This window comes from Bos grunniens, chromosome 9 (assembly GCF_055505025.1).
Source record: "Bos grunniens cultivar Pamir isolate PY7600 chromosome 9, Bosgru_T2T1.0, whole genome shotgun sequence".
Classification (NCBI taxonomy): Eukaryota; Metazoa; Chordata; class Mammalia; order Artiodactyla; family Bovidae; genus Bos; species Bos grunniens.
In genome coordinates, this window is record NC_141173.1 from 49,565,995 (window position 1) to 49,587,397 (window position 21,403).

Consider the following 21,403-nt stretch of genomic DNA (forward strand, 5'->3'; position numbering starts at 1 on the left):
TGTTTAATAAATTCCTAGGGCCACTGGAAGCTGCTTTGGTTGTTACAGGAATGATTTATATAAAAAGTTACAAGGTAATGAACTTATACAAATCAAGATTGAAATATCAGTGCCTATCTTCAGCAGCTAAACTACAAACTAAGATTCAAATGAATCATGATCTGTTGTGAAATTAAAATAACCATCAATCCATAAGGTAATTTCTGCTGACATGATACTTACAGCATGAAGATGAAGAAATGAGAGAAGATAATCTGTGCGTTACCATCAGGATAGTAGTAGTTAAGTTTTCTAACCTCTCCTAGTCCCTAAATTGGAAATCATTTTCTAAGGTGCCTCAGCTAGGTCCCCTGGTTTAGTAAAGAACTCTTTGAAGGTAAAAATATCAGAGAATGAGAGTCATTAAAAGTTCTTGACGTTTATGATCCACCCTGGTAACACCACTCCCCTCACCCTAATGGGACACTCTCCGAGTTTTTTTCAGAGGCTTTTAGTACTGGCACCGGTTAAAATCAATGTCTGTACTTCCTCAGCACCGAACTAAGGAGTAGGGTTAATAGATGAATGGGCGGATGGAAGGGAGGCTGGGGAGTTGGTCAGACCCGCAGGCGGACACACAGCTTCTTGCCATCTGTCTCTCTTCGCCTCGCGTGAGTCCCAGTAGCTGAGGCCACTTCCTGACACGTCCACTTATTAAATTATTTTATGGGGAGAACGCGAGCGCCTGCAGCCAACCGAGCCAGTTGCATCCTTGACGGGAATTGGCTGAGGCGAGCGGGACAAAGCCACTCGCAGCTAGTCGGTCCAGCGGGTGCCCCGAGAGCACCGGGCTCCACCGCGCCTTCTTCCTCTCCAGGCGGAAAATGCCCCTCGCCCACCCCAGGTCTCTCCTGTCCTCGTGGGAACAGACGTCTCCGGAGGCAGCCCGGAGCGGAGCCCACCCGAGGGAAGCCCTTACCTTTCGCTGGGGGTGAGGTGGGCGGGGAGGGGGAGGGGTGGTCCTCGGGGAGGAGCAGCCGGAGGAGGTCGGGCGGGAAGTCCCCGGTTCCCGGACAGAGTAGCGCAGCCGCGGGCGCCGAGCGCGAGTGACGGCGGCGGCGGAGACGAAGACCTCGGAGCCGCGGCAGCGGCGGAGACAGACACGCCTCCTGGCGGGGGTTCCTCGCCTCTTGCTTTAAAGGCGCCGCGCTCTATTCCCCGCGGTCCCTACACGCTCCGGGCCGCCGCGGCCACCAGGGCGCAGCGCTCGCCCCTGGACCGTAGGAGCTAAGGTGAGAAAATTCTGGGCGCGCACACACACTTGGACATAATGAACTCCCCGGCCTGGACTTCCCCCACCATATACGCCTGCCTACTCAGATGGGGCGACTGGAAACGTGATGCTTGGTTAGGGAGTGATGCAAATCGCCAAGGGATTTGCCTGGCCCTGGGTGGTAGACAACAGGTAGAAGGAGCTCGCGCGCGTTTTGTTCTGGGTGGTGGCTTTTATACCTCTCCGAAACCATAGCAACGGATCTACTCTGCTGCCAGGATTTGGGGAGCAAGCTGGTAGTCTCCAAAGTGGCCCTCTTAGTCCAACTTTTGTCATTTCCCTATGAGAAAAACCTTGACCTGCGCTTCACCCCCACCTCCACCTCAAGTGCACCCTGCCAATGGGCTTCCCCCGGGTACCCGTACGGGTACCTGCCGTCACGGCGCCCATTTCCCTGCCTCCATCTCCAAAAACAGAGACAATCCCGAGAGTCAGGGGCTGGGGGCAGAAGAGTCAGCGGACAGTCTCTGAGCCCGTCTGGAGCCTCAGTGGCAGACGACTACTTTCCTCCCAGATCCCTGACCTCCCAATCCAAATCGCAGAAGGAAGTTGGGCTCGAGATCTGGTGGGCGCCGAACTGTTGGTCTCAGACGCAAAGTCTGGCGAAAGAAGCCAAGGGGAGCCTTCCAGGCCTGGCGGCCGCCGGTCTAAAACCTCCAGTAGACTTCTTAAATAGGCCCGAGTTGGGGAGGGGGTGCCTAAATTTCCGAGACTTCTCGAAGCCCGGCGTCCAGGGACGGGCAGCCGGCGGCGAGCAAACCCGGCTCCCCCTGCTTCTGAGTAGAAACGATTAGCTTCTGCAAACAATCCCCGATTTCCACTCCTCTGGGTCGGAAAAGTCAACATCTATTCAATACCGTCGCTATTTTATCCTCGGCCCTACAATATTAACTAGAGCAGAGACTTCGCAAGTTGCCCCCAGAGAAACTTGGCAAGCAGCCGGGATTCGCTGGGAAGTTTAAGTTGAGGATGAGCGGCAGCAGGCCGGGCGCGCTGAGCCGGGAGACAGTTTTCAAACTGGCTGTGTAAGGAGAGGGCCTGGTGAGAACCCATGGAGCTGCCCTCATCCCTGGGGACACTCCAGTCTCTGATTCCTAAGCTCCGGAAGTAGAGAGACCCTGCACCCCCAAGGGACTGGCTGTCTGAGCTGGAGACAAGCCTGTGTCCTTTTGTTGCTTCCTTTCTTGCAGTCCTGGTAGAGTTAAGTCCTTGCCTGTCGGCTCCTGACGCGGCCTTGTGTCCCTCCACACCCTGGGGTTAGCGCCTGATTCAGACTAGCCCTGAAGCTCTCAAAAACTTACTCCCGACAAACGCTATCCGGTTCTCAAGCAAAACCACCAGTCTACTCGGTGGGTCACCACTCCAGGCCCTCCTGTTTCCTGCATGCCTATTGCCCACGCCCAGGCAGGGAACCCTCGGGTTTTAAAGAAGTTAAGGAGAGATGAGCTAGTGGCAATGTAGCGTCCAGTTAGTCATTTAAAGATCCCTAGGGTGAAAGGCAGGCTCCCGTAATTAAGTCAACAGCGGCCTTGTTGTACGGAGTAAATAAATAGTCAATGACTCCATTGTGCCTCCTGGAGCGGGCAGCACAGACGCGTGACCGGCTCTGGGCGCCTGGGCTCCAGCTGCTGTGACCTGCAGCCTAATGGGCCCTCGAGGTACAGCCAAGTTCGGGCCAGGCCCAGTAAAATATCCCATTCAATCCCACTGCCTCACAGGAGTAATGAAGACAACTTGTCTACTGGCCAAAGACACTTTCCTTGTCATCACAGGACTGGCCTCCCCACTTCCAGGGGAGGGAGGAGCGAAACACTGGACACAGAGTAGATTCTGCAGCAAATCCCTGGGCGGAAGGATCCAGCCTTGTTTTGTTGTGACTCTGAGAATGCAGAGTAGGGAGTGAGCCTCATCTGACTGTGATAAGCATAGGCTCTGGCATGTAGTAGGTGCTGAATGAAAGAATAATGGATTCCTGGGCTCAGGCTCCCACTTCCACCTTGTTGTCCCCAAGACCACATTGTTTCTGGGGAAGGAGAGGTGGCATCAGACAACGTCCTCTAAGTGCTATGTGTGTTCTTAGAAAGTAGTTGTAAATTTCTTTTCCAACCTGGTCGTGAATTTCTTTTCCAGAGCAAACAGGACACACTCATAAAGACAGAAATAACAGGCACTGGAAAGGGAATGAGGGGCAAGAGGAGAGAGCTGTGAGAAAAGTGAAACAAATCAAAATTATGCAAGTTGTGACAAATTCATTTTCTTTTTTTTTTTTTAATTTTATTTTATTTTTAAACTTTACATAATTGTATTAGTTTTGCCAAATATCAAAATGAATCCACCACAGGCATACATGTGGTCCCCATCCTGAACCCTCCTCCCTCCTCCCTCCCCACACCATCCCTCTGGGTTGTCCCAGTGCACCAGCCCCAAGCATCCAGTATCGCGCATCGAACCTGGACTGGGAACTCGTTTCTTACATGATATTCTACATGTTTCAATATCACTCTCCCAAATCTTCCCACCCTCTCCCTCTCCCACAGAGTCCGTAAGACTGTTCTATACATCAGTGTCTCTTTTGCTGTCTCGTACACCAGGTTATTGTTACCATCTTTCTAAATTCCATATATATGCGTTAGTATACTGTATTTCTGTTTTTCCTTCTAAATAAAATGTTACCTGGATTCTAATGAGAAAAGCGGACTCACAGGGGAACTTTAGCCTATACACACCCATTTAAACCTTCAAAATAAATTCTCCAAAACTGTAAAATCTTTTCCATAATCTATGTCAGGATTTATGAAGTTAAACTTTAAGATATCAGATCCCAAGTCTCTCTGAAGAAAGTCATTCCCAGTCATCCTGAAGCCCTGATCTCCCGTCTTTGAGAAGGTAGCTGAGTCCCTCAGCTTGAATTGAATGAAGAAACCGCTTCTCCATCTTCCTTCTCAAAATGCTCTTAGCACATTAGCATGTCTGGGATTTTGACTCCTGAGGACTCAGCAGAGATCACTGAATTTCCAAGCTTTCTACCAGGTTTTGTTTCTTTGTGTTGATCTGGTTTGTTTGAATTACATGTATTCATTCAATTGGAAGACACTGTTTGAATAATCTAGTTCAGTGCCTTCATTTTACAAGCAATAATAAACCAAAGTGAGAAAAGAGGAGTGAACAACTGGGATGTGGCAGGACTAAGACTGCCTCCTAATTGTGGCAGGGCAACATCAGCCTGTCTTCTGCCATCCACCTTCAAAACTTAGAATCATATGAAGTTAGGACTGTAAGGAACTTCAAGGACTTCTACTCCATTTCAGGGTCACAGATCTTGGTATGCGGAAAAAAATGTACACTTGGGCACATAGCCTCGAAATCTTGCATGCAATATAAGAGATGCACATAGCACCTGAAGCCCACTGAAGGCTTATGAGTCCCTCAACCCCAGGCTAAGAACCACCAACGTAGTCCAACAACATAATTTTTCAGATGATGAAATCTAAACAAACATACTTACTCAGAGTCACATTGTGGGTTAAGGATCGTTCTACATCTGGATACCTAGAGTCCAGACTAAGAACAGTGGAAATGTTTGGGATTTGGAGATGAACACAGCAATGTAGAGATGAGAAGTGATACAGAATAACCTGGAAGCCCCAGGCTTCTTGCAAAGACGCTATAAAAAGGGAGAAAAGGCAAATGGGAGTGAAGCCTAATGATCTCCAAGGCATAGTATGGTGCTAAGGTTGTGGTGAGTGTGTGGGGTTGTTCTGGATGCCTGTTTTAACTTCTGCGTATGAAAGTGTGGGTCAGAGAAGGTCATTATTGCCAGACCTCTGAACTCTCAAGGCTTTTGCCTGCTATTTTTTTCTGGAGAAGATACCCCTTCACCCCCTAGAAAGGAAAAGGTGGCAGAGCGATCTAAATACCTCCTCCAATGCACTTTTCCATCTCACTAGGCATGTAAAACATACAACTGATCCTCTTCATTCTGGATGTGACCATATCCAGACTCAACACATCAATGAGACTCCAAGTCACCTGCAATGACTCATTCTTCTACTTTTATAGTCAGTTTATTACTTCATGTGTAAATCTATTTCCATTTAGCATCTTCTACACATAATGCATTCCAACTTTCTCAGTGTCAAAATTTGCTCACTTAGTCATTTCACTTCTGCCTGGACTACTGAAATAGTACCAAGACCAAAGTATTCCTCAAGTACTCTACTTAGATGACTATAAATCTGTGAGAATTCCAAGGATTCTCATGCACCCTTCCTACCAATTTAAGTTTTAGGTTCTTGAGGTTACTTTGTACCGTCTCCCCTCATCTTCCTCACTATCATTGTCCCCTCACCTCTCCAATCTCTAACTGGCCAAGTCCTTCTTCAACTCCTAGCTAATTTACTTATTTATTAATTATCTTAGCATGTATTTGTATATGTTTTAAGGAAATAAAGACAAAACAATGAGGAAAAATGTAGGCAATATACTTTGCAAGATATTTCTAAAGGCACACAGTCACTTCTATTAGCAAGACCATGACATTCTTGCTCCTTCTTTTGTAGAAAGCACTGTTATAAAAGTTGGAATATGTTGGCACACAACTGGCATCTAGTAGAGAGGCTTTGTACTAGAAAATATTTCTTATTAGACTCCCCATCCCACCTGCAACTAAGGAGGGAAGAAACTCTGAAGATCCTTAGGCATACGGACAGGTAGAGAGGGGGTCCCACTCTGGGTGAGACAAGGCACGCAGGGACATGCTTCTTCAAAAAACAGCATCTTAATTGGTCATATCACGAAGGAACTGCCAACACAAATCCTCAGGACTATTCCCCACCTACCATTAATCTCTCGTGTTTCTTGGAAGCTTAATAAAAAGTTTCAGAGGGGAAAAACAGCTATTTATATAAGTCCTGTGCACATATGCGTACATGCTAAGTTGCTTCCGTCGTGTCTGACTGTTTGTGACCCTACGGACTACAGCCCACCGGGCTCCTCTGTCCATGGGATTCTCCAGGCAAGAATACTGGAGTGGGTTGCCATACCCTCCTCCCAGGGATTTTCCTGACCCAGGGATCGAACCCACTTCTCTTACCTCTCCTGCGCTGGCAGGAAAGTTCTCTACCACTAGTGCCACCTGGGAAGCCCATATAAGTCCTACCCTATTCCAAAATGTTTCACATAAAATATCACATATGGACTCTGTAAACAATCTTGTCAAAAGTATAATTACTATTTTAAGGATACTAAAACTAAAATATAGAAAGGTATGTGACTTGCCTATGGACAAACAAATAGCGAAGGCAAGACTGGGATTCACAACATTGTAGTTTATTGTTCTTGCTGGTACAAGAAAAGAGGCAGCCAGAACAAAGCAGTATCTGCCCAGCTCACTCTTATCCTGAGGGTTTCAGATGTTGTTACTAAGCTGTGAGGGGTAAAGCCCAGCAGCTTAGGCTGGGAATATGGAGGGCTGGAGAATACGCAGCAACTCAGATTGAGCAGATCTGCTTCCTCAGCAACCCCCTGAGTGAAGGATTCATCTGGAGCCAGAAACCAGAAGCAGCTGCCTCTCAGAGGGGAAGCCAGCTTAAAAGCAAGCAGAGGGCATTTCTCAGCCTTTGTTAGAGTCCAAGAAAAAAAAAAAAAACAGAATTTGATCTGATCCCTTAAGAGTGTTCTCAACAGAAACTAAAGGCTATCCTTTGCCAAGAGAGTAGTTCTTGCAATTAGTGAGAACTAAAAATAAAGACACCCCAATCCAGTACTCTTGCCTGGAAAATCCCATGGGTGGAGGAGCCTGGTAGGCTGCAGTCCATGGGGTCCCTAAGGGTTGGACACGACTGAGCGACCTCACTTTCACTTTTCACTTTCATGCATTGGAGAAGGAAATGGCAACCCACTCCAGTGTTCTTGCCTGGAGAATCCCAGGGATGGGGGAGCCTGGTGGGCTGCCGTCTGTGGGGTCACACAGAGTCGGACACGACTGAAGTGACTTAGTAGTAGTAGTAATAGTAGTAGTAGTAGTAGTAATAACCATTTGTCCTTAATGATAATACCTTCCTAGCTGTTCCCTCTATGAAAGAAACTATACCTTCCAGAGCTTATACTAACTTTCTGACTGTATAGCAGTCCAGCACTCTCCAAGAACTTTGTGTTCTTGGCTTGTTCCAATGCTAGGATACTGTTCACTTGTATGTTGGCTTGTATTCAAGCAAACTTTGTAAACTAGGTTCAGAATGTTGAATAGGGCTTTATATTTAATTTTCATTCTGCAGTGAAACATTCTGATTAATTCAGTTCATCACAAAAGAAGTTGTTAGATACATAATTATTGTCTCCATAACGGGCCCTGTCTAGAGAGGTCATCCAGGCTGTAGAAAGCTGTTGTAGAGGAACTGACCAGGATTCCAATAGATTTTTCCTCTTCTACTTTAAAGTAGTGATGCTAATTAGCAGCTTTTGAATCTCTTATTGCAGGTGAGCCCAGCTTCAAGGGCTGACATTCATTAAGAATATGGACACTGCTGACATCCTACCTTTCACATTCCTTCCAACCCAAGGGTCACACAGACTGTTGGTTTGAGTTGTTGGGATTGTTTGGACATGCACTGTAGGAGAGAACACAACAGAGGTAATAGAATTCGGTTTTTAGGATCTGTAAACTATATTGTTTTTAGTTCTGTAAATTAAGCTTAAAATGGAAAGAAAATAAATAGCCTAGAGGCTAGAATCAAAATGTAGGTCCAAACTCTGTATACAAATGGAAAGTGTGGAAAACAAACTTATTTTGCAATCTGTTGTACCAACAACTTTTAATATATTAAGATAACTGTCTTGATCTGCTTCCAAATCAGTGTCCCTTTGTAAATATACATGAAATTTGACTACAAAGAGATGAACAGCAATGCATCACTTAACTGTATCAATATTTTATTGATACAGTTGATCATGTAAGAATCAGAAGCAGATTTAGTCTTCTCTGTGGACTGTAGGGACTAAGAGTCTGTTGACCTTATTTCTACTTCACAAACAGAGCTATCCAACCAAGACTTGCTTACAAACTGGAAATGTGCTCAAACACACTGTCCCTGATATTCTGTTTGCTATTCTAGGCTGACAAATTGCTAACTTTCTACAATACTATATATATATATACATACTGTAATTAGGAAAACAGAAGAAGAGACTCTGTGATATGGAAACATTTCTGATGATAGCTGATAATTAAAATTGCTATTTTGGGGGATAAAACAGAAGAAATGTAGTAATTTCTATAATATTTTCCACTATTCACTAATTTTAAATTAAGACATAGATTTCATGTTTATATGTACTTTACTAGGGACTTCAGAGTCAAGGTCCAAGTGTCAGAAACCAGAATTGTTGGAAAATGGTCTCAGCCATAAGGGAAGAGGATCTAGAATTCGCAAATATTTTTCATTTATTTCTCCTCATTCTATACTTATAATAACCATTAAAAAGAGTTACCACTTCCCAGGTGGCTCAGTTCAGTTCAGTTACTCAGTCATGTCTGACTCTTTGTGACCCCCTGGACTGCAGTAGGCCAAGCTTCCCTGTCCATCACCAACTCCTGGAGCTTGCTCAAACTCATGTCCATCAAATTGGTGATGCCATCCAACCATCTCATCCTCTGTCATCCCCTTCTCCTCCCACCTTCAATCTTTCCCAGCATCAGGGTCTTTTCCAATAAGTCAGTTCTTCCATCAGGTGGCCAAAGTTTTGGAGCTTCAGCTTCAGCATCAGTCCTTCCAATGAATATTCAGGACTGATTTCCTTTAGGATTGACTGGTTTGATCTCCTTGCAGTCCAAGGGACTCTCATGATCTGATTCTTACATGATCCCAGGTAGCTCAGTGGTAAAGAATTCTCCTGCCAATGCAGGAGGTGCAGGAGACATGGGTTGGATCCCTGGCTGGGTTGGGAAGATCCCCTGGAGAAGGAAATGGCAACCCACTCAGGTATTCTTGACTGAAAAATCCCATGGTCAGAGGAGCCTGGTGGGATACAGTCCATGGGGTTGCAAAGAGTCCAACGTGATTGAGCAGGCACAAGAACAATCACAGGATATATTTTCGTCATTTATAGAAACAAGAAGCAAAAGTTTTAGAACAATTGTATGCATAGCAAAAACAACACTGAACTGAGTTCCACCAGCTGAACCTCTATTTAAATATAATGTCTTTGTAACTCAGTTAATTCCTATATGCTTCTGTCTACTTATTTGTAAACTCTGGAGGAGAGATTTATTAATATTTTGAAATCTGTGAGGAGATGAAAAATTTAAAAACCTGATGGTTTCTTGACAGACCCAGGATCACATCATAGTCACTGGTGAAATGAGAGCAGTACCCAGGCCTCCAGAGTTTGACCATTATCCAGACGATGAAATGTTTCTGAAATCAAAAACTGAGCTGCAAAAAAATATAGTTCTTTGTGTTTATCTTTCATTCAAAATCATCAGAAACATTCAGAACTCATAATCTAACTTGAAAACAAATATTTCTGTAAAAAGAGATAAATTTTGTTCATTTAGCAAAAATCACTAAAAACACTAATCTAATAATTTGTGTCTAAAGTTAATGTGTACAGGAAGTGGTACCATAAAAATTTTTATGACTATCACCCTGATTAAACTCATTTAGCATTTGGACCCAAGTAATAAACATTTCTAGAGAAAATCATAGAACTGGGATATATGGGTTGAATAAGTTCAGTTCAGTTCAGTTGCTCAGTCATGTCCGACTCTTTGCAACCCCATGAATCACAGCATGCCAGGCCTCCTTGTCCATCACCAGCTCCCAGATTCACTCAAACTCATGTCCTTTGAGTTCGGTGATGCCATCCAGCCATCTCATCCTCTGTCATCCCCTTCTCCTCCTGCCCCCAATCCTTCCCAGCATCAGAGTTTTTTCCAATGAGTCAACTCTTTGCATGAGGTGGCCAAAGTATTGGAGTTTCAGCGTTAGCATCAGTCCTTCCAATGAACACCCAGGACTGATCTCCTTCAGAATGGACTGGTTGGATCTCCTTGCAGTCCAAGGGATTCTCAAGAGTCTTCTCCAACACCACAGTTCAAAAGCATCAATTCTTCAGCGCTCAGCTTTCTTCACAGTTCAACTCTCACATCCATACATGACCACTGGAAAAACCCTAGCCTTGACTAGACGGACCTTTGTTGGCAAAGTAATGTCTCTGCTTTTGAATATGCTATCTAGGTTGGTCATAACTTTCCTTCCAAGGAGTAAGCATCTTTTAATTTCATGGCTGCAATCACCATCTGCAGTGATTTTAGAGCCCAGAAAAATAAAATCTGACACTATTTCACCTGTTTCCCCATCTATTTCCCATGAAGTGATGGGACCAGATGCCATGATCTTAGTTTTCTGAATATTAAGCTTTAAGCCAACTTTTTCACTCTCCTCTTTCATTTTCAAGAGGCTTTTTAGCTCCTCTTCACTTTCTGGCATAAGGGTGGTGTCATCTGCATTTCTGAGGTCATTGATATTTCTCCCGGCAATCTTGATTCCAGCTTGTGCTTCTTCTAGCCCAGTGTTTCTCATGAGGTACTCTGCATATAAGTTAAATAAGCAGGGTGACAATATACAGCCTGACGTACTCCTTTTCCTATTTGGAACCATTCTGTTGTTCCATGTCCAGTTCTAACTGGGTTAAATAGTATCTCCCTAAAATTCATATTTACCTAGACCTATGTATGTGACCTTATTTAGAAAAAGTCTTTGTATATGCAATTAAGTTGAGATTTACTGAAGAAGTCTTATTATCCCACAAGTATTTTGAAAAATATAAATAATTTAATTGTAAAAATTATAATTTCTAACATCTAAAGCACCACATTATATAGTATACTATGGATCACATATTTTTTGTGTCCATGCATAATTACTAGCTAAAATATTACAAAATTATTCCCCAGACTTATAAACTTTAAAACTGATTTTTTTCTTCTGAGATAGAATTTAATAATCAGATACAAGGAATGATCACTGCAGATGGTCAAGTTTCATAAGTAAGCCTCTATTTTGCTAGTAACTGGACAATTCTAGAAGATAGTGATTCCATCTGACTGTGCTCAGAAGAGCCAGGGCTTTTAATGCATACATCAGCAGTGCATCGACCCCTTTGCTGTCACTTAAACAAAATTATTGGAACAGCTCTTACATTCTAATTATTTCTCCTTTTCCCCAAGATTACTCATTTATCACTGTGTAACCCTGGCAGGAGTTCCATATTCAAGTTTCCCCTATAAAATCTGATGGCAAACTTACAGTATTACTTTTTTTTGTCCTTGTACTGGTTTTTAGATTGAAGAAGGTTTAAAAAATTTTTTTTTGTTGTTAAATATTGCTTTGGCCAAAAAGTTCATTCACTTTTTTCCATTCCATCTTATGGGAAAATCCAAACTTTTTGCCCAACCCACTATATGTTATATGGAGACACTCCAATAGGTGTTTTGCATATTTATCTCACTAACTCTTCCTAAAGCAATCCTGCAAAGAAGTTATAGCGACTGGCATTGAAGGGTATTCAGTTTCTCAGTCTACTCATGTTTGTTGAGCATGGTTTTGCTTACTTTTGAAGTTCAGACTCTTTCACTCTACTCCCTAGGAGTGACTTTAATAAGAAAGAAATACCATTTTGCAAATGAAAGGTACTAGGTCAAAAGGAGGCCTTCTCCTGGCCAAGTGTATATTTTGATAATATGCTTGGTTTCACATCAGTACCATCAGTGCATCTTCAAAATAGTGTTGCCCTATTTTCTATAAAAGTAGTTTTTTTTCCAGAAGGACAACTCTGAAACATTTTGAAACTAAACTAATTTTCAAGGCTTTATCTCACATATTGTTGAAATGTCTTATTTATATGTCAGTTTTCTTACAGTGTTTCATGCAGAAAACAAATAAAACAATTGCTGATTCTTGTATTTTCCTGGTTGACATAGCTTTTAAACAGAAAAGAATCCTAACTTTCAACTCCACTAACCCTATGAAAACTCTTCAAGTTCAAAACTTGATTTTAAGTTTGACACTTTCTATTGCCTGCAATAGAATAGGTGAGGGAAATCTAAGATTAAACTGTCAAGTGTGGAAAAGAAAGATATCATTGATAGAAAAAGGAGATGTGTACCCTCAATTCACTTCTCTGCAAAATGAGATATTCTTAAAGATTGATGAGCATTGAAGAAAAAAAAAACTAAGACTGTGGTGAAAGTCCTCCTGTATATTTAACATGTTGATTAATTTATATGCATCTAGCTATTCCTTCAGAGAAGGTGATGGCACCCCACTCCAGTACCCTTGCCTGGAAAATCCCAGGGATGGAGAAGCCTGGTGGGCTGCAGTCCATGGGATCGCAAAGAGTCAGACATGACTGAGCGACTTCACTTTCACTTTTCACTTTCATGCATTAGAGAAGGAAATGGCAACCCACTCTAGTGTTCTTGCCTGGAGAATCCCAGGGACGGGGGAGCCTGGCGGGCTGCCGTCTATGGGGTCGCACAGAGTCGGACACGACTGCAGCGACTTAGCAACAGCAATTCCTTAATGTAGAATTGGAACACATGATCTCAATATAAAACAAAATAACTGAAATCTGAAACTTTCCAGAAAAAAATAAAGCTATATTTACAGAAGAATGCATAGTGTTTCCTAATTAAAAAAAAAAAAAAAAAAGAAAGGGATATTTCATAGTATGGGTGCTTGTTACAAGCACATAACAAATTTCTGCATCTACTTCTCAACCTTCTCTGTCTCTCTTAAGAGTACACAGACATACAGTGATTTTTCTGTTTGTCAAAGAAAGTACTACAATTTCTAAAGCTGCCCATTGAGTGGTTCTGAGCCATAGCCAAAAGCTATTTCAAAATGAGGACAGATTTCTTTTCTCCCTGGGGACAGACAGCATGCTGCTTCCTCAGCCCTGCATTCGAAGCCTTTTCTCCCCCAGATCTTGTTTAATTCTAGGTGTAAAAAGACATTTCTTCCACTATTAAAATGCTGAGCGCAATCAAGTTGGGAGTATGACCATTTTTCATTCATTTCATGTTAAATTAAATCATCTGTAGTTCTATAACAATGAATTCAGCCATACACTTAAAGAGAAAAAAAAAAGATTTCAACTACTCCTTTGGAAAAGAAACAACTACCAAACTGTTCTCAGATATGGGTCAAGAACAGATTATTGTGAGTATACTCAAATGTAATTATGACATACATTCATAAAATCCTGGCACTGTCTCCACTTTCATCAAAGAGGGAGCAAAGAGGTTGCTTTAGACATCAGTGGTTAAAGCCATCTCCTTTACCTGACCCGTCACTGTGCTTTCTTAAGTCCGCCTTCCCCCTCCATCGTATTTCCATCTGTTAAACAATACATTTTGTTACCATTGCAGTATTTCCCCAATATAGTGCCTTTTCATATATCCATAGAGCTTAAACAACCTGCAGATGAATTCTCACAACATTCCTTCAGACTTCCCATGTGGATTCAAACACAATATGCAATTATGTCATTTATATCAGTACAGGGAAACTAAGAAAAAGTTAATGTTCCAGTGCTTTTAACGGAGTTCTTTCTGCATCACACCATTTTATTTCTCTGTGAGGAAAAAAAGAGTACAATTACAGATGGTGATAAAAGAACTGAACCAAATAGGCCCGGATCATGTTAATGATATTGAGTCAAGCCTTGGCTCTCAGAAATATCCCTGATTTGCTACATTATAGGCACCCATGAAGCTACCAGCTTTCTTCCTCACTGTTTGGACTTTCTCCTGTTTAACTTCCAGGATGGGAGGGGGAGAGAGAGAAGGGAAAGTAATACATTTTGCATGTAAATCATTTGTTTTATAAAGAGAAACAGTGTTAATTTATAAGTTTTAAAAATTTCTAACAATCCCATTTTGAAAAGAAAATAAGAAAAACATATTTTAATAACTTACCTTACCTAATATATTAGTTTTTTGGTGTACACATACGTGTGTGTGTTTATGAATTTTTTTATTAGAGTCACATGCCATTGCATATTTCTCTGCCCAGGGTCAAGATTCCAGTTTGCTACTTAGAAGAGGCTTGAGTTTTGCCAAGGGCAAATGCATAAATATTTCTATAGCATTACTGCTATTCCCTGCCTGTCAACTGCCAAGGGCTCTGGCAAAGATAAGACTTCACACAAGGGAAGGCCAACCAAACTGGTGAGTTTAGCAGAAGCCAGGGACCTACCCAAGGACAGCTGTCAATGAGATACCAAGCTATACAGTAGAAAGGAACATGGATCTAAGATGGGAGACAAATGAGTAAAAAGAAGAAGGCTGACAGAACTCAAGTTCTGAGGACCAAGATCTTAGTAGCAGAGATGGAGACTCTGGCACTTCAAGAGAGAACACCTGGGGCTATATCTAGGCATAAAGAGACTCACAGTCAAAAGGAGGAATCCAGACAATTATAGATGGTACCCTCTTCAGCAGAAAAAAAAAAAATTATGAAAAGACATGGAGGAGTGGTGATGCTTTTGAAATGTGTATAAATATCAAATCACAATAATGTGTCCCAGGAATGAACAGAATGCTGTAGGTGCATTATATTTCAGAAACAAACTTGTAGAAAATGAGAGTAGATTTGTGAGGCAGGGGGGAAAGGGAAGGGGAACTGGATGAAGGTAGTCAAAAGGTCCAAACTTCCAGTTATAAGATAAATAAATACTAAGGATGTAATGCACAACATGATAAATATAATTAACACTACTGTATATTATATGTGAAAGTTGTTGAGGGAATAAATCCTAAGGGTTTTCATTACAAGGAAAAATGTTTTTTTTTTCTATTTCTGTAAATTTACATCTATTTGAGATGATGAAGGTTCACTAAACTTATTGTGGTAATCATTTCATGATTTTGTGGATACTATAATGGTGGAAATGTGTCATGACATGTTTGTCAAAGCCCATAGAATATACAAAACCAGGAGTAAAGCCCAATGCAAGCATGAACTTTGGACGATTATGATGTGAATGCAGGTTTATCAGTTGTAACAAAGGTGTCACTCTGATGAGGGAGGTTGATGGTGAGGGTAGCTGTGTGTGTGTAGAGAGTCAGGGAGTATATAGGACCTCTGTAGTTTCTGCTCAATTTTCCTATTAACCTAAAATTGCTCTAAAAAATAAAATCTCTTACAAAAATATTCAGAAGAGAACCAGCAGCAAGGCTGCTTCAGCATTGACCCAGAACACCAGGCAAAAAAGAGTCCCGAGCATGCCTTGCTCTCCAGGGCCAGGCTCAACTTTAGGGACAAAGGGACATGATTGAACCTAGAGCTGTATGACACTGCAGACTGAATTGTGTCCTCCCAAAGTTCGTATTTTGAAACTGTAACCTCTATATACCTATTGTGATGTCATTTGCAGATTGCACTTAAAAAAAAAATTATTTGGCTGCAAAAGTTCTCAGTTTCAGCAGGCAGGATCTTTAGTTGTGGCATATGTGATCTAGTTCCCTGACCAGGGATCGAACCTAGGCCCCTTGCATTGGGAGTGCAGAGTCTTAGCCACTGGATCACCAGGAAAGTCCCCCTGAAGACTAGACTTTTTAGGAGATAATTATCAGAGAAGGCAATGGCACTCCACTCCAGTACTCTTGCCTGGAAAATCCCATGGATGGAGGAGCCTGGTAGGCTGCAGTCCACGGGGTCGCAAAGAGTCCGACAGACTGAGCAACTTCACTTTCACTTTTCACTTTCCTGCATTGGAGAAGGAAATGGCAACCCACTCCAGTGTTCTTGCCTGGAGAATCCCAGGGATTGGGGAGCCTGGTGGCTGCCATCTATGGGGTCGCACAGAGTCGGACACGACTGAAGTGACTTAGCAGCAGGATGTTTGGATGAGGTCATGAGAGTTCTCATGATAGGATTCATGTCCTTATAAGGAGACACAGAGCTAACCCTCTCTTTCTCTCTCATGTGAGGACACGGTGAAGTGGCTGTTTGAAAGTCAGGAAGAGTTTTCACCAAAACCCAACTATACTGGCACAGTGACCTCAGACTTCCAGCATCCAAAACAATGAGAAAATAAATCATTGTTAAAGTCATCCAATATATGGTATTTTGTTATGGCAACTTTAGCCAACAAAAACATTCAGGTCCCACTTCTCCTGAACCAACGTTTCTAAAGACCAATATAAACGGGGAGGGGGATAGGGAAACATAATCACTGCTTCTGTTTAATCAGGTATGTTTATCCAATAGGCATAGCTATCCAGACAGAGAGCACATGAAGGAAAGGGAAGGGCTTTCTCTGAGAGGCAGCTGAAATGAGGGTGGGGGATTTGATTCTGTGGTTAAGTTAGGATTTTCCTTCTTGGTAGGAAGTCCCACTACTTACAAGGTTATGACCAACTTTCTATTAAAAGTAAGAATTAGGGGAGAAGGAAGGGTGGGAAATCAGGTAGGAAAATGCCCTGCTGGTGGGTGCCTCCTGGATGCCCTCCAGGTAGATCTCCTGGTGTAGTGCTTCCCTTGCTTGGGACTAAATGCACTGACAAGCTCAGTATAAATGGATGAATATGCTGTGTTGCGCTTAGTCACTCAGTCGTGTCTGACTCTGCAACCCCAGGGACTGTAGCCCACTAGGCCTCTCTGTCCGTGGGGATTTTCCAGGCAAGAATACTGGAGTGGGTTGCCATGCCCTCCTCCAGGGGATCTTCCCAACCCAGGGATTGAACCTAGATCTCCCACATTGCAGGCGGATTCTTTACCATCTGAGCCACAAGAGAAGCCCAAGAATACTAGAGGGGGTAGTCTTTCCCTTCTCCAGGGGATCTTCCCAACCCAGGAATCCAACCCAGGTCTCCCGCATTGCAGGGGATTCTTTACGAGCCGAGCCACAAGGGAAGCCCATAAATGGATAGTTAGCTCTACCTTAAAAGAAAAGGTTTTGCAAGGTGAAAAGACAGCCTTCAGAATGGGAGAAAATAATAGCAAATGAAGCAACTGACAAACAACTAATCTCAAAAATATACAAGCAACTCCTACAGCTCAACTCCAGAAAAATAAATGACCCAATCAAAAAATAGGCCAAAGAACTAAATAGACATTTCTCCAAAGAAGACATACAGATGGCTAACAAACACATGAAAAGATGCTCAACATCACTCATTATCAGAGAAATGCAAATCAAAACCACTATGAGGTACCATTTCACACCAGTCAGAATGGCTGCGATCCAAAAGTCTACAAATAACAAATGCTGGAGAGGGTGTGGAGAAAAGGGAACCCTCTTACACTGTTGGTGGGAATGCAAACTAGTACAGCCACTATGGAGAACAGTGTGGAGATTCCTTAAAAAACTGGAAACAGAACTGCCTTATGATCCAGCAATCCCACTGCTGGGCATACACACTGAGGAAACCAGAAGGGAAAGAGACAAGTGTACCCCAATGTTCATCGCAGCACTGTTTATAATAGCCAGGACATGGAAGCAACCTAGATGTCCATCAGCAGATGAATGGATAAGAAAGCAGCGGTACATATACACAATGGAGTATTACTCAGCCATTAAAAAGAATACATTTGAATCAGTTCTAATGAGGTGGTTGAAACTGGAGCCTATTATACAGAGTGAAGTAAGCCAGAAGGAAAAACACCAATACAGTATACTAACGCATATATATGGAATTTAGAAAGAGGGTAACAAAAACCCTGTGCACGAGACAGCAAAAGAGACACTGATGTATAGAACAGTCTTATGGACTCTGTGGGAGAGGCAGAGGGTGGGAAGATTTGGGAGAATGGCATTGAAACGTATAATATCATGTATGAAACGAGTCGCCAGTCCAGGTTCGATGCACGATACTGGATGCTTGGGGCTGGTGCACTGGGACGACCCAGAGGGATGGTATGGGAAGGGAGGAGGGTTCAGGATGGGGAACACATGTATACCTGTGGTGGATTCATTTTGATATTTGACAAAACTAATACAATTATGTAAAGTTTAAAAATAAAAAAAAATAAAATAATAAAAATTGAAAAAAAAAAGAAAAGGTTTTGTTGCTTGGTCCTCCATTATAACACTAAGCAGAGTAGTATTTTAATGTTTTAACATAGAAACAAAAAAAGTATTTATATGGATATGAAGATAAATGTGTATTTTTTTTTCATTAAGAGAAAAATACCATTCTGGTCACAGGGAGTCAAATTTGGGGTGAGTAGTCTGGGTAGAAATAAGCATCTTCTTTTGAGTGGGGGTTGGGGAGGTGGTGCTTGAAAATTTGGCTATTTGGGGCTGTTATTCCCTCACTACCACTTCAGGGCTTCTATGTGCCCTGCTCACCCTTCTGGGGAGACTGATACTGGTTGGTTTAACAATTGAAGCCCGTGATGGCAGTAGTAGTCACCTGAACCCTCGAGCTTTGGTTTAAAAGACACACATATACACGCAGGGGTTTGGAGATATGTTTGCTGGTCAGCTTGAGTATGTTACCGATAAGAGGGTATAGGGGTTATTTATTGGTGGGATTAGCATATCACTGAAGCAGGTCATTTGACATATTAAAAAATTTTTAAAGCCAAACATAAGTTTAGATTATAATCATATTTGTAGGGTTTCTAAAGTGTTTGTTTCTCAGAATGGCTTGTTTGCTTCAGTTGTCTCTTTCCCATCTCTGGTCTTGGAAGAAGTGGGAACAGTATTGGAGTCAAAACACTTGTAATTTTGTATTCTGCTATCTATTCCCTGAGTGTGAGATATTCACTTCCGTTGTTAAGATTCCTGAGGAGTTTTTTTTTTTTTTCTTTGATAATAAAATGAAACCCCACCTCGTCCCTACATTTCCCCAACTGTTTCTGGCTGTCTTTGTGTTGGTTGCAGCAGGCAGACTATGGTTTTCTCAGACAGTTTCTAATTACCATGTACAATATGTTCAGAGTTAGGTAACTCCTCACTGTAAACAAACTGTGTTCACTGTCCAGAGCAGCTCTAATAAGTCAAATAAATTCAATTTGTATATGGCTAATTTTGACCAAACTCTTCAGTCCTTGCAAGCTTCCAAGCCTTTCTATTTTTGCTTCATAGCTGCTGCTAAGTCACTTCAGTCGTGTCCGACTCTGTGCGACCCCATAGACGGCAGACCACCAGGCTCCCCCATCCCTGGGATTCTCCAGGCAAGAACACTGGAGTGGGTTGCCATTTCCTTCTCCAATGCATGAAAGTGAAAAGTGAAAGTGAAGTCGCTGAGTTGTGTCCGACTCTAGCGACCGAATGGACTGCAGCCTGCCAGGCTCCTCCATCCATGGGATTTTCCAGGCAAGAGTACTGGAGTCGGGTGCCATTGCCTTCTCCGGCTTCATAGTTAGATGCATTTAAATCTTTTACTAGGCACAGAAGAAACTGCTGAAGGCAAGAAAACATATTTAGATGTCTACAGTCCAACTTGCTTTGTGAATAAGTACTATGTTACTTTGAATGAATACCAAGTCGTGTCTGACTCTTTGCAACCCATGGGCTGCAGCACCCCACACTTCCTGTCCTTCACTATCTACTGGAGCTTGTCAAACTCATGTCCATTGAGTCAGTGATGCCATCCAACCATCTTATCCTCTGTTGCCCCCTTCTCCTCTTGCCCTCTGTTTTTCCCAGCAGCAGGGTCTTTTCCAGTGAGTTGGCTCTTTGCATTAGGTGGCCAAATTATTGGAGCTTTAGCATCAGTCCTTCCAATAAATATTCAGGGTTGATTTCCTTTAGGATTGACTGTTTGATCTCCTTGCTGTCCAAGGAACTGTCAAGAGTCTTCTCCAGCATCACAGTTCAAAGGCATCAATTCTTGACTGGAGAACAACAAAAGTATAAAAGATGTGAAAAATCTTTAAGATTATAAAAGGAATTAATGTGGTGAGTGTACCCACAAATCTTCTTGGCCCTTCTTTGTTAGGTGAAAAGGCAACGGAAATAGAGGAAATATAGATAAATATGATGCATTTTTGGTTTTTAAAAACCCCATCATTAAAATCATCTCAAACAAGAGTTGCCCTTTGGCTTTTCCATTCTTGTATTTGCTGAATAGTTCCACACTCATCGGAGCCATTTCCCATGTACTCTGACTCTTACTTCTAGAATAACACATCCTCATTTTCAACTTATATTCAAAGGCATCCTAGTGTTCTTTTTTTTTCCTCTTCCTTCAAGGGACAATTACTAGAATCTGGTGAAGTGCCCCATAACAGCACACTGAAGCTTAGTGAAGGGTCAAAGATAAAGGTTTCCCCAGCCCTTCTTGGCTCAATGGTCAGAGAGTGAAGGTGGGGGTAGGCTCAAGGTCCTACCTCTGTGAATCTACCCGTATATACAAAGTAACATAATAACCCCTGTGCTTTTGCTAGTTGCAGTAAGAAAATTAAGCGCTAAAAATTTATTTATTTTTTTTTGGATGTGATGGTGAAGATGACAATAATAGAAGCTAAAAATTTACTCTTCAATTAGAGTAGGACCTCAAAATTTTCATAGCCATTAAAAGATGAAAATCTGAGAACACTCTAGCAGATAAGGGAAGGTGGGCAAAATAACATGTATGGGCAAAGGCAGAAGTTAGAAATTATATTGGTTCCTGTGTGTGTGTGTGTGTGTGTGTGTAAGTCGCTCAGTCATGTCTGACTCTTTGCATCCCCATGGATTGTAGCCTTCGAGGCTCCTCTGTCTGTGGAATTCTCCAGGCAAGAATACTGGAGTGGGTTGGCATTCCCTTCTCCAGGGGATCTTCCCAACCCAGGATCAAGCCCAGGTCTTCTGCACTGCAGGCAGATTCTCTACCTGAGAACAGAATTAGCCTAATCTGTGGATATCATGTTACTAAAGTGCCCACCCACAGCTATTTGACTGCCATATCCTCCCAGTCCCAGATTGGCTGACATTCTGCCCTCCCAAAATACCCTGTTGTAGAGATAGTAGTCCTCCCCAGGAAGGAAGCTCATTAGAATGACTTCTAGTACTAGGGTCATGTGTTGAGGGCCTACTAAGTGCTATAGACATTTTCTCATTTAATACTCAGAGCAAACTTCAGAAATGTCCTTA

The 21,403-nt window shown here is 42.5% G+C and overlaps 1 protein-coding gene across 7 annotated transcripts in view; it reads right to left on the bottom strand.

The window, feature by feature from the left end:
* The window catches only part of GRIK2 (glutamate ionotropic receptor kainate type subunit 2), a 741,992-nt gene extending 740,684 nt beyond the window's left edge, over positions 1–1,308 (bottom strand). For all 7 annotated transcript variants that reach the window (XR_015132343.1, XR_015132344.1, XM_086316368.1 and 4 more), the window contains exon 1: positions 959–1,308. The gene's annotated coding sequence lies outside the window, so the exon portion shown is untranslated. The remainder of the gene's footprint in view (positions 1–958) is intronic.
* Positions 1,309–21,403: the final 20,095 nt, after the last annotated feature.